Source organism: Amblyraja radiata, chromosome 17 (assembly GCF_010909765.2).
Source record: "Amblyraja radiata isolate CabotCenter1 chromosome 17, sAmbRad1.1.pri, whole genome shotgun sequence".
In the NCBI taxonomy this organism is placed as follows: Eukaryota; Metazoa; Chordata; class Chondrichthyes; order Rajiformes; family Rajidae; genus Amblyraja; species Amblyraja radiata.
In genome coordinates, this window is record NC_045972.1 from 12,537,981 (window position 1) to 12,550,718 (window position 12,738).

A 12,738-nucleotide genomic window follows, 5' to 3' on the forward strand; every position below is an offset into this window, starting at 1 on the left:
AGTGACATTTCATCATGACTTTTATTGCATTTCTTTCATTCATAGTTTTTTCTCGTTTCCCTTATCCCTAACTACTCTGTAGAAGGTTCTCTACCCGAAAAGCCACCCATTCCTTCTAGCCAGAGATGCTGCTTGTCCCATTGAGTTACTCCAGCTTTTTGTGTCTACCTTTGGTTTAAACCAGCATCTGCAGTTCCTTCCTACACAGTAACATTTAACAGGTATTTAGACCGGTACATGAATGTGCAGGGAATTAAGAGATATGTATCAGATTCATGTCGATGAGATTAATTTAATTTGGCATCATGTTTGACTTAGACATTGTGGGCCAAAGGATCTCTTCCAGTGCTGTAGTGTTCTATGTTCTAAATTCTATTTATTGGTTTCTGAGTCGGTTTGTAGCCAGCTCATTTTTAGTCAAGATTTTCATGATCACTAGTGCTATTTTTTCAGTCTCAATATCACACAACCTGGAGTTCCAATTGTGGGCAGAGAAGGTGCCATCTGGGTATTGCAGTTTGATGAGTGAGTGTTGAATGACCTTGGTTCTGGAGTGAAGTTGTCTGAAGAAAGAAGATTAATCCAAGTACAGTATCTACAGAAGCCTCTCCTGCTATCTGCCATAGTGGTTATTGCAAGGCTCATCTTTAACTAGCTCCAACTAGTGGCTGCAGATCAGTTCCCCATCTAACAATTTACATTATATCCACCAACAGACATAGAAAACATGTACACCAACTCCAAGCAAAATGTAGGAAACGGTATGAATAGGCATTTGTTCAATGGACATTGTGGTGCAGCAATAAAGTTGCTGCCTTACAGCACCAGAGACTCAGGTACGATCCTGACTACGGGTACTATCTGTACAGAGATTGGACATTCTCTCCATGATGGCATGGGTTTTCCGCATGTGCTCTGGTTTCCTCCCAGACTCCAAAGACATACAGGTTTGTAAGGTCAATTGGCTATGATAAAGTGTGTAAATTGGTCCTAGTGTGTGTAGGATAGTGCTAGTGTGGACGGTGGGCCAAAGGGACTGTTTCCGCATTTTATCGCCAAACTAAACTAAAGTATCAAGCACTATTGCGTGTCTTCATACTGTACCTTGCATTACTTCATATCAGCATTTGACACTGTCAACCAAGAGGAATTGTGGGGAAACATTGTCAAGTTTGGCTGCTTTCAGAAATTTGCTTCTGTTGAACATCTGCCACATTTTGGCAGATAAATTAATTCTAACCAACAGGTCTACCTGAGACCTCTTCAAAATGCAGAATAAGGTCAAGGAAAGAATGTATCATAGCTCAATCATTTTCCAATCAACCTTTCTCACCACAATATTCCAACAAGATTCCTATTGTCATGGAACTAATCTACACCATAAATGGGAATTTGTTCAATGGACAAGAATCATCTTATACTCAGTTGACTGCTCCATTCGGGCAGAGTTGGGAAACTTCAGTTGATCAATTTCATATTGAGCATGATGCCAACAGCAGGAGCTTCATGGAAACCATGTCAGGGCAGCTCACTGTCTGCAGCACACTGGTGGCACACTGGAATATTTACCAGTCATTAGTCTGAAGAAAGGTCTCGACCCGAATTGCCACCCGTTCCTTCTCTCCAGAGAAACTGCCTGACCCGCTGAGTTACTCCAGCATTTTGTGTCTATCTTCGGTGCAAACCAGCATCTGCAGTATCTTCCTGCACATCCCTTATGCATGACTGTGCACTGGATTACTTGTTATCAGACTGGCCTTGCCATTGCCTGCTGAGATGAAGCAGAGGAAAGAACAACAGCCAAGATGCTGGCTGTAACATTGGGAAAACAAATAGAAGGAGGAATGCGAGAGGGGTGGGGTGAGGAAATACTCCATTTAGACCCTCAGTAACTGCTACTCTGTGCAAGGCCATCCCAAGGAGCATACCTCCCAGAAGGTGCTGGAAAGCCTGAGATGGTTTACAAAAACCTCTTAATCTCAACTCCTGGATTGTTAGATTGCTCAAACAAAATCATTTAAACAACAACAGAATCTAACAAATTGTCTTTAAACGACAACAGAAGCTAACAAATTGTCTTCAGTCATGGTGAGACAATCAGTTGCAGCTCCTATCCATTGTAGCCACCTGGCGATGATAAATAACTTTCAAAAAGTTACAGAACTTAAAATGGATGCAGAATTTCTCTCCCGTAAACAGCAGGCTGAAGGTACCTCAGCATTTTTAGTTTCAGCCAGACACTGCTACAATTTATTTTTCTTTTCAGAGCCTAGGCTCAATCAAATGTCCATTTGTCATTGTTGTCCAGTCTTGAAAAAGACATGAGCATCACCTCTCGTTGTGTACAGCCTTCATTTTTCAAACATAACACCTGCTGCATCTTGAATTAATCTCAGGGGCTGAATACCTTTGTGGCACACAGCTCTGCCCATTTGCAAACCTTACAGGTGTTCAGCAAATGGTCCACTTAAACAAAAATGCTTGCAGTCAAGTACATGAATGGATAGTTAGGATCAGGACAATACAAAGTACCAAGGCTGCTCAATGAAATCAGAAGGACACTTCATAATCTCCTCTTGATTCAAAGGAATACTTAGGAAGCAGCTGCAAGTGGCCATGCTTGATGGAGATGTACATTCAGAAGCCTCACAGTTCCGTTTGATACTGGAGGGAACTTTGTACAATGTAGTCCATTTGGCATACCAACGTGTTCAATTACTGACCTAAGATCTTACATTGAGATCCAAGGTCAGATTCTACTGCCATGAAGCCTGTGTGAAGGAAACACAGGGATGTGTAACAATGTGGTTCAGTGGATCTGTCTCTACACTTTTGAGATTTTTCAAACTCAATTATCTTTCAATGACAAACATTTTACAAACAGAAAGACATGATTCAAGTATGACATTTGGCGTTAGTCAATGTAATCAATAATTTGAGGCTGTCGTCCTATTTACAAAAGCCTCTCAACGCACTGGCTTTTCAATCTGCCTCTGAGATTACAATCATCCTGATGTGACTCTACAGTTTGAACCATTTGCCTGACTTCAATATAATCTGCAGCCGAGCTGAATACTTAGGCCACTGCCATGACAGACTTCATCAGGAAGTACATAGAAGAGTGCGTGCCAAAGAAGACTATCCAAGTGTTTCCCAACCACAAACCATGGACGAACCATGAGATCCATTGGGTGAAATCCAAGGCCGCTGCATACAAGTCAAACGAAGGCCAAGACCACTGCATACGTCAAATGATCCTGAATAATACAGGAAATCATTCCATGATTTTGCAAAACGGTCAGGAATGCCAAGAGGCAATATCGGGACAAACTAGAGTCCCTGCATAATCACTCGAATACCTGTTGACTGAGCCAAGGTTTGAATACTACAGCGTGTTACAAAGAAAAGTCAAGCAGCGTCACTGACTGCCATCCCTCTCTGGTGAACTGAATGCATTCTCTACTCACTTTGAACAGTGATGAATCCGTCCTGACAGACTCAAGTCAAGAGTCAAGTGCCAGTTCCCACGGTCACTGTTACAGAAGTTAGATCGGTCTTCCTGAGGGCAAACCCGCCAAAAGCAACTAACCCGGATGTAGTCCCGTGTTGCGTCCTTAGGACCTGCACAGACAAACTAGCGGGAGCATTCACGGACATCTTTAACCTCTCCATAATCCGTTCGGAGGTCCCCGCCTGCTCCATCAACTCCATCTACACTTCACGCTGCCCCAGCAAGGCCACAAGCATAATCAAGGACCGGTTTCACCCTCTTCTCCCTTCTCCAAGTAGGCAGGAAGTACAAATGTTTGAAAACACGTACAGTATCTTCAGATTCAGGAACTGTTTCTTCCCAGCCGTTATCAGCCAACTGAACCGTCCTCTCATCAGCTATAGTGCAGTCCTGACCTCCCATCTACCTCATTGGACACCTTTGAACTTTCTTTAACCGGACTTTATCAGACTTCAATGCCAATGTTAAATCTGGCACTAAATGTGTATCTTCATCTGTGCACTATGGATGGCTTAATAGTATTCATATGTAGTCTTTTCTTTGACAGTATAGCACGCAAACGAAAGCTTTTCACTCTCTCGGTAGATGTGACAATATTAAACTAATCATTAATGTACATGGATTCTTTAGAGAGCCCAACAACAACAAATTACAACTGAATGTGTTCATAGATTTCCTTCCCTGATTGCCTGATTGTGGCCAGATCAGGGAAGGGAAGAGCTGACATCCCCCCAATGCAGGAGCTGGATCGCCTCGACGCGGAGGGCCCAAAACGCCGCCGGCTACCGAAGTGAAGATCGTCCCGTCAACGGAGGGCTCGAGATCCCCGACCGTGGGAGAGCTAAGGGAAGAGATTGAAATTTTTTTTGCCTTCCATCACAGTGAGGAACGTGGAGTCTCTGTGGTGGATGTTTATGTTGAAATGTATTTTGTGTGTTCTGTTCCTTTTTATTTGTATGACTGACTTGTCAAATGAAATTCCTCGTATTTGCAAAACATACTTGGCTAATAAAGTATTATTGTGATTGTGATTGTGATACTGCCAGCTATAACCCTCTGTGAAGATCTCTTCAATCTTACCTCTTCCTTCATGGTGCCGGGATCTGCTGGTGGAATCTGCAGGGATGGACAAACTGGCAGGCACACCATGGAGCTCTCCAGCGACTGCACCCAGTGCTAACATGACCTCCTGCTCTACAAGTGCTTCCAGTAGCTCCACTGGGCTCCCTTCTTTGCCTCTTCGGGAAAAGCCTAAATTGGAAGGCTTTACAGGTGATCCTGCACTGATCTTGTGTTACGAATATATCTTATCTATAAGCCTATCCCACAACCACTAAGAACTCAACTTAGATCGTTTAGCAAATATTGACTTATGAAGAAGTTTAGTTTAGTTTGACAGATGGGTGAACAATGGCTAGAGATGAAAAGAAGGCAACAAGGCGTTAGGTAAGTAGAGAGGGGTGAAATATGAAGGCAGCGGGAGGGATATACATGGAAGGTGAAGGGAAAGGGGAGTGGGATAGTCAGATAAATGGGTGTGCACCCGGAGTTTGGGGAAAGGGGAAAGAAAAGAGGGTGGAAGAAAAGAGGGGAGGAGGGGGTTACCTAAAATTGTAGAATTCAATGTTTATTTTGTTGGGTAGTAAGCTGCTCAAGCAGAATATGAGGTGCCGTTCCTTCAGTTTGCACGTGGTTTCACTCTGGCAGTGAGGAGGCCCAGGACAGGAAGGTCAGTGTAGGAATGGGAAGGGGAGTTAAAATGGTTAGCAACAGGAGATCCAGCAGGCCTTGGCAGATCAAGTGTTCGATGAAACAGTCCATGGGTCTCCACTCCATGTAAAGATTCCTTTCACAACGAGTGAGGATGTGTTACTGCAAGCTGCAATGAATTCACACCCGGCAGGTTTTGGACAAATTCCACTTCTCCGGATGCCTGGAGCTTGATTGCAGACTCTGCATCTTCCCTTGCTGCACTGTTCCTCCCTCCCGTGGACCATTTGATCCATCAATCTCACTCTAAGTGTGAGAGCACGCACCATGTCCCCACCATGGAATTACTGTTACAGCCATTGTGACGAAAACAACACTCTCAAATGTTTCATGTATGTACATTTTAGCACCGGCTGAGAGGCCTTATCTTCAAAGTTTAGTTAAATTTAGATTAGATTAGTTTAGTTTAGATTAGATTAGATTAGAGATGCAATGTGGAAATAGGCCCTTCTGCCCGCTGAATCTTTGCTGACCAGCGATCACTAGTTCTATCCTGCACACAATTTATTGACTTATTGTTCATAGTTTCAATAACTCTATGCAATTATTTTAAGGAACTTGTTTATACTGTTACCTGCCTTCTTCAATAAAAAATGATGACTTTGCTGCTTTCATTTTTACCTCTGCTGGAGAAATTCTGCACTTCCGATCCTACTACCACTCTCTGTTGCCTTGCCGTTTAACCTTTCCCACGATCTGCCCTTTCACATATTTTCCCTTTTATTCTCTCTGCCCCTTTTCTCTTACTCTCCGTCCTAAAGTCCGTTTGTTCTTTCAGTTCCGTTCAAATGTCATCGACTCTGAAACATCGATTCTGTTCCTCCTTCCCAGGATACTGTAAAACCAACTGAGTGTTTCCAGAATTTTGTTCTCATGAAGCACCCGATAATTGTTTAAACTCGAATAAAAATAGTGGACAACAAAATACATCCAGATTGAAGAATATAACTGACCAATAGAATGTGGAATCTGGCATGTCCATTTTTGGCATGGAAAATATTGAATGTGCACTTAAGAAGTTGTTTTTTTTTGTGTGAATAGTTTTAGTGAATCATTTTACAGATGCAGCACAGAAACAGGCCTTTCGGCCCACCGACAAGCAATCATCCCGCATATTAGCACTATTCTACACACTAAGTACAATTTACAATTTTTTACCGAAGCCAAATTAAGCTATAAACCTGTACATTTTTTGGAATGTGGGAGGAAACCAGAGCAGCTGGAGAAAAACCACGCGATCACAGGGAATACGTCCAAAATCCATACAGACAGCGCTCGTAGTCAGGATCGAACCTGGGTCTCTGGCACTCCAAGGCAGCAAGTCTAACCCTGCACCACGGTGCCGCCCTTAAAAGGTCAGTTTTGGCTCAGTAAACCATTAAATACCTCTACTTTCCCCAACTGTGATTAAAGACCAACCACAATCCCACCCCTTCTAATGTTCATAGGTAGACAAAAATCTATGGAGCGAAGGAAATAGGCAACGTTTCGGGTCTAAACCCTTCTTTAGACTGATGTGAGGGTGGGGGAGCGGAAGGAAGACTGCCCCCCCCCCCCCCCATCTTCTAATGTTCAGTCTCTTCCTCCTTCTTAACACCAACATCCACTGCGATATCTCTGAAGAGGATTGCCAATTGCACCTGTTTTAAGACTATTCCAATTCAATTCTCCCACAACTGTTACTGGAAGCAGATTTGGAGAGACATCTAGGGTGGCCAGGCAATATTGTAGCATTAAAACTCTGGCTAATTTTCGCTCATCTTTTAGCTGTAGGACAGTGAGATAAACGATAGAACTCCTCCAATATTTGGACTGAGATAACTAACAGGGGAAAGTAAGCATTTGGGTTGGCTATCCTCTTAGTTGTTATGGTTGGTAATGAATTGGACAGTTTATGTGCTCACAGAGTCTTCAGAGCAGTCATTCAGCAATTCTTCAACCACAATCCTAACAAGGGAAACACCCTCTTTTGCACCAGTGCAAGTTCACTTAGTCTCACTGACTAGCTTATAGTCATTATTCCTCCACAAGGTATTGAATTCCCATACGACTACTTAAAATGCCAGCAGGCACACTGCTTCTTATGAAGTAAATACCCACTGAGAGACAATCTAAAATAAATGGCATCTAAAGAAATTGATGTCAGATCCAAGGGACTAAGGTACATCTTTATTTATCGAGAGTTGACAAAATCTCAGTGTCATTAAATACAGTTAGCTCTTAAACATAGAAGATTCCAATGGTTGCTGTTAAACATGCTCAGCATTTGAGAGATTTTCATCCTGAAGGAACTTATCATCCTTCATGGTTGTTTTTCTATAGTTTTCTAAGTGGACGTTTCCCACTTGTCCAGCATCTGCATTCTTCTTTGGATCACAGCAATACATGAAATGGCGCATTCCCCACTCTGCCGGAAAACAAACTGGAAGAATAATAAATTAATAATAGTCAATAGTCAATATTGTTTTATTTGTCACATATGCAAATGCACAGTGAAATTCGTTTTGCATATATTACACATGCGGGCACCACCATTTTTGTTGCCATCATTCAGATGGGTCGGCCCATCTGGCCATCTTTGTATCCCGGTGCTAATAGTACTAAGCCATCGACAACCTAGCCTATCCCAGACATTAACTGAGTATATACCTCTTCTGATTACAAATGAATTAACTTTTAAGTATATATTTTTTATTAAGCCATTCCAATCACATCTGCTGGCGGTTTTGCTCGAGACGTTTTCAGTGAACTAACTGATGCAGTTAGATTGGTGTCCCCAATCTGAGCACTTGTTTCCATATGGACAATTAGAATCAGTCCAACAGACTTCCGGTGGCGCCATGCTGGACTAGCAGTCGCAACTTTTAGCTCTGCTGCTGTAAAATCGCGATTTTTCGCGTTAAAATCGGGTCTGGAGGTCGGGACCGATTCAAAAACTCACCGGAGCCCCGGGACGTCGCGCTGATGACGTCATCAGTAAGCGCTGCAATTTAAAACGGAGGATAAAGGATTTTAAATGAAAAAACGGTCCAGCTCAGAGCCCTCAGAGAACAATCTCAAAACTGCTGAAAACACAGAAAACTGAAGAACAGACCTCTGAAGTGGATTCTGGAATGGCTACAAGGGCAAAGACTGAGATGGCTACTAAGGAGAAAAATGAAATGGGGTAGATAAAGAACTCGGTAAGAGAACTGAGAAAGGATATTGAGGCTGGAAACTCAAAAATGATGGAAAATATTAATGTTAAATTGATGGAAAATATGTCGAACATTAATGCTGGTAATCAAAAAGTTATTGACTGCATTGGCATTATACAAAAACGAATTGAGGATGTGCATGAAGAGCTAATGGGGAGAATTAATAAAGGGGAAGAAGAATCTAAGAAGAAGTTTGAGGCTGTGCATGTAATTGTTTCTTCACAAGTAACTGCAATGAAAGACATTGAAACAGTTGTTGATCAAATGGCTGAAGATATGCAGGGAATGAAGCTAGAACTAGACAGCCTCAAGAGTCAACTGGCGAAAGTCTCAGATAAATGTCTTGATCTCGAAGCTCGCTCAAGGCGCCAAAATTTACGAATACTGGGAGTAACTGAAGGAGCAGAGGGAAATAACGCCCGTGAGTTCACTGCCAACTTAATCAAAAAGGTACTCAATTTACCTGTGGAACCGGAAATTGAAGTGGCACATCGAATACCTAGATTTAAGCCAAGATCACAAGCAGATCCAGTTCACCCACGACAGATCATAGTCAAACTTCGGGACATTTCAGCACTGGAAGAGCTGATGAAAAAAATCAAATATGGAGTGAAGATGACCTTTGGAAACGACACTATCAAACTCCTCCGGGATTATCCCTATGAGATCGTGCAAAAGAGAAGAAAGTTCGCACAGACAAGACAGATTCTCCATGGAGTTAAAGATGTCAGATGTAGCGTTTTTTATCCGGCCAGGATGCGCATTACTTTCAAGGGAAAAGAGAAAACTTTCACTAATTCGGACGCATCTTATAAATATGCCCAAGAGATTGTGGCAGAAACAGAAGATTAATCAAGGCAGCGGGACGATATGGACAATTTCTTTCCTTTTATTACTTCACAGAGAACACCTGAAGATAAGGGAAGAAACACTATTCTCTAAAAGTTTAAAATGGAAGAGCATTTCCACGTGCGCCGGTCTAGACACCTTATCTCCTTTGGACGCTTTGGAATTCAACTCAAGGACATTCTTTGTTCAAAATGAAGGAAAGACTGATAAGCAACGCAGAGACGAACAGCAGAGCCGAATGTGGAAAACATCACAAGGACAAATGGCGGTTTAAGATCTTAAAACAGCTTTACAAAATTTAGAGAATTAACAATAATTAACAATACTAATATAGAAATATAAATGGAAATTAACCTGAACTATATAATGAGCAAAATGTAATAATGTGCTAAAAAGACTGACTAGCGCGTATATAGAGATAACAAATTTTAGAATTAAAGTAGATAATACTGAATGTTTAAGTATTATGTAGTTTGTGTGGGGAAGGTATAGGAGTAATAAAAGGAGCGGAGCTAATTGTGCAACATCAACTTCGGAAGTCGAATAGATGTCGAATCCCACAGACGCGTGGGACACGCGCTACAGTGTCGAATACTTCAGACACTGTAATTTTACTTGTTCCATTTTTTTTTTTATCACAATATGTCATTACTATGTGGGTTTTTTTCAAGGAAAATCGCAAAAGGGATCTACCAAGGAAGTTAGTAATATAAACGCCCCCCAAATATCCAGAGTCCTGAGGTATGAATGCACCGTAATAAATAAGGGTACTAAAATCAGAGAAAATACAAGATGATAAACAAAAGAAAATGGGAGGAATCACACTGTGTAGCTGGAATATAAGGGATATTAATGAACCAATTAACAGGGGCAAAATATTAGCTCAGTTGAAATCATATAACACGGACATTACTTTTCTACAAGAAACGCACCTTAAACATCAAGATCAGATGAGATTGCGGGTGAATTGGATAGGCCAAACATTTCACTCCTCATATACTTCGAAATCCAGAGGCACCGCAATCATTATTCGCAAAGGAATACCATTCAAATCAAAGAACATTATATCAGATAAGGAAGGGAGATATCATATAGTTACAGGAGAGATCCATGCTACGCCAATCACCTTGGTAAACATATATGCGCCCAATTTTGATAATCCTCAATTTTTTAATAAAATCCTGAATACAATCGCAGAATTTAACTACCAAAATGTTATAATTGGAGGAGACTTCAACTGTGCTTTAGATCCGTACTTAGATAAATCGATGCAAAAACAAAGAGGTAATATGAAATCTAAAACTAGTGAACTCTTAAATACATATATAAAAAATACAAATATAGCAGACGTCTGGAGGATCGCGCATCCGACTGGAAGGGAATACTCGTTTTATTCAATGGTACACAAAACATACTCACATATAGACTACTTCCTAGTGGATACAAAACTAATCCCTTATACTATGAACCCTAAATATCACACCAATACGATTTCAGATCACTCCCCGCTAACTTTCGTTCTAAAATTAGAAGGAATGTCTACGAACAAATCGTTCTGGAGGTTTAACTCGCAAATTTTGAAAGATCCACAAGGGAGTATATATCTAAGAAAACAGATGGACCTATTTTTTGAGACAAACGATACACCAGATATATCGCCCACTTTATTATGGGAATCCTTCAAAGCATTTATTAGAGGAGTCATTATCTCGTATCAAGCTTTTCAAAACAAAAAGAATAAGAATGAACAAAGACAATTAGAAGAACAAATCAGACAACTAGATATAGATAATGCTAAAGATCCAACTATGGATAAACATAATAAAATTTTAATACTGAAATTTAAGCTAAATAAATTATTATCAGAGAAGGTTATAAGATTATTCCAAATAACAAAACAAGAACATTTCGAATTTGGGGATAAACCCCATAAACTTTTAGCACGCCAACTGAAAAAACGGGAAAAAGATCATGCAATTTTAAAGATTAAATCAGATAGAGGGGAATTATTAACACTACCTAATGATATCAATAAAAGATTTGCTCAATTTTACAAGAATTTATACACATCAAAAACGCTGATAGACAATAATAAAGTTTCAGAATTTTTTGACAATTGTAACCTTCCAAAACTAGAACTGAAGGAACAAGAGGAACTGGGAGCACAAATTACATCTAAGGAAATAGAAGACACAATAAACACACTTAAGAATGGAAAAACACAGGATCAGACGGATTCAGTAATGAATTTTATAAATGTTTTTACGACATAGTTACACCACGTCTACAGAAAATGTATACATACGCTTTTAAAGGACAAATCTTACCTGAAACACTAGCAGAATCAACGATCACATTAATACTTAAAAAAGATAAAGATATAGAAGAACCAGGCTCATATAGAGCTATTGCTTTGTTAAATACGGATCAAAAAATATTAGCGAAAACACTAGCTAGAAGACTAAGTCAATATGTTAGTAAATTAATAAATGAGGATCAAACGGGATTTATACCTAAGGGACATTCATTTAATAACCTGAGACGTCTGCTTAACATAATGCACTCTCACAAACCTCAAGAACAAGAGTTATCTATCATTTCTTTGGATGCAGAAAAAGCGTTTGATCAAGTAGTATGGGATTATATGATTAAAGTAATGCAAAAATTTCAAATGGGAGAGAACTTCATCGCATGGATAAAATTATTATATAACAAACCCACGGCTAGAATATTAACTAATATTATACTATCTACGAAATTCCAATTAACAAGGGGCAATAGACAAGGATGTTCATTATCACCGCTGTTATTCGCTCTGGTAATTGAACCTTTAGCTGAAAAAATTAGAACACACCCGGATATTTACGGTTATAATACAAAATATTCAAATAACAAAATATCCTTATACGCAGACGATGTATTACTGTATAACACAAAACCCCAAATCAGTATACCAAACATATTAAACCTAATTGAGGACTTTGGATCTTTCTCAGGATACAGAATAAACTGGAACAAAAGTGAAATTATGTCGATAAAACCGAAAGACTCAACACATCTCTTGAAATTCCCCTTTAAAATAGCCACAGAAAAATTGAAATATTTAGGAATTGAAATCACTAGAAACTATCACGCTATGTTTAACGCCAATTATAGCCCCTTACTTAAGAAACTAAATAATCTAATCAAATTCTGGAAAACGCTCCCGATGTCTTTAATAGGTCGAATAAATACTATAAAAATGATCTTTTTACCACAACCTATATTTATTTCAATCAATTCCAATATATCTTCCAAAAAAGTTTTTCAAAAAACTAGACTCAGACATTACAAATTTTATATGGGATTATAAATCCCACAGAATACAAAGAGCACACCTTAGTAAACCAAAAGAGATGGGTGGTCTAGCGC

The 12,738-nt window shown here is 40.0% G+C and overlaps 1 long non-coding RNA gene across 5 annotated transcripts in view; it reads right to left on the minus strand.

The window, feature by feature from the left end:
* LOC116982496 overlaps positions 1–12,738 on the minus strand; it is a 171,291-nt gene that overhangs the window by 94,102 nt on the left and 64,451 nt on the right. Inside the window, exon 4 of one of the 5 annotated variants that reach the window (XR_004414467.1) lies at positions 7,424–7,703. The exons of the other annotated variants lie outside the window; for them this stretch is intronic. This is a non-coding gene — a long non-coding RNA (uncharacterized LOC116982496). Of the gene's footprint in view, positions 1–7,423; positions 7,704–12,738 lie in introns of those variants that run through there. 5 annotated transcript variants of the gene reach the window in all.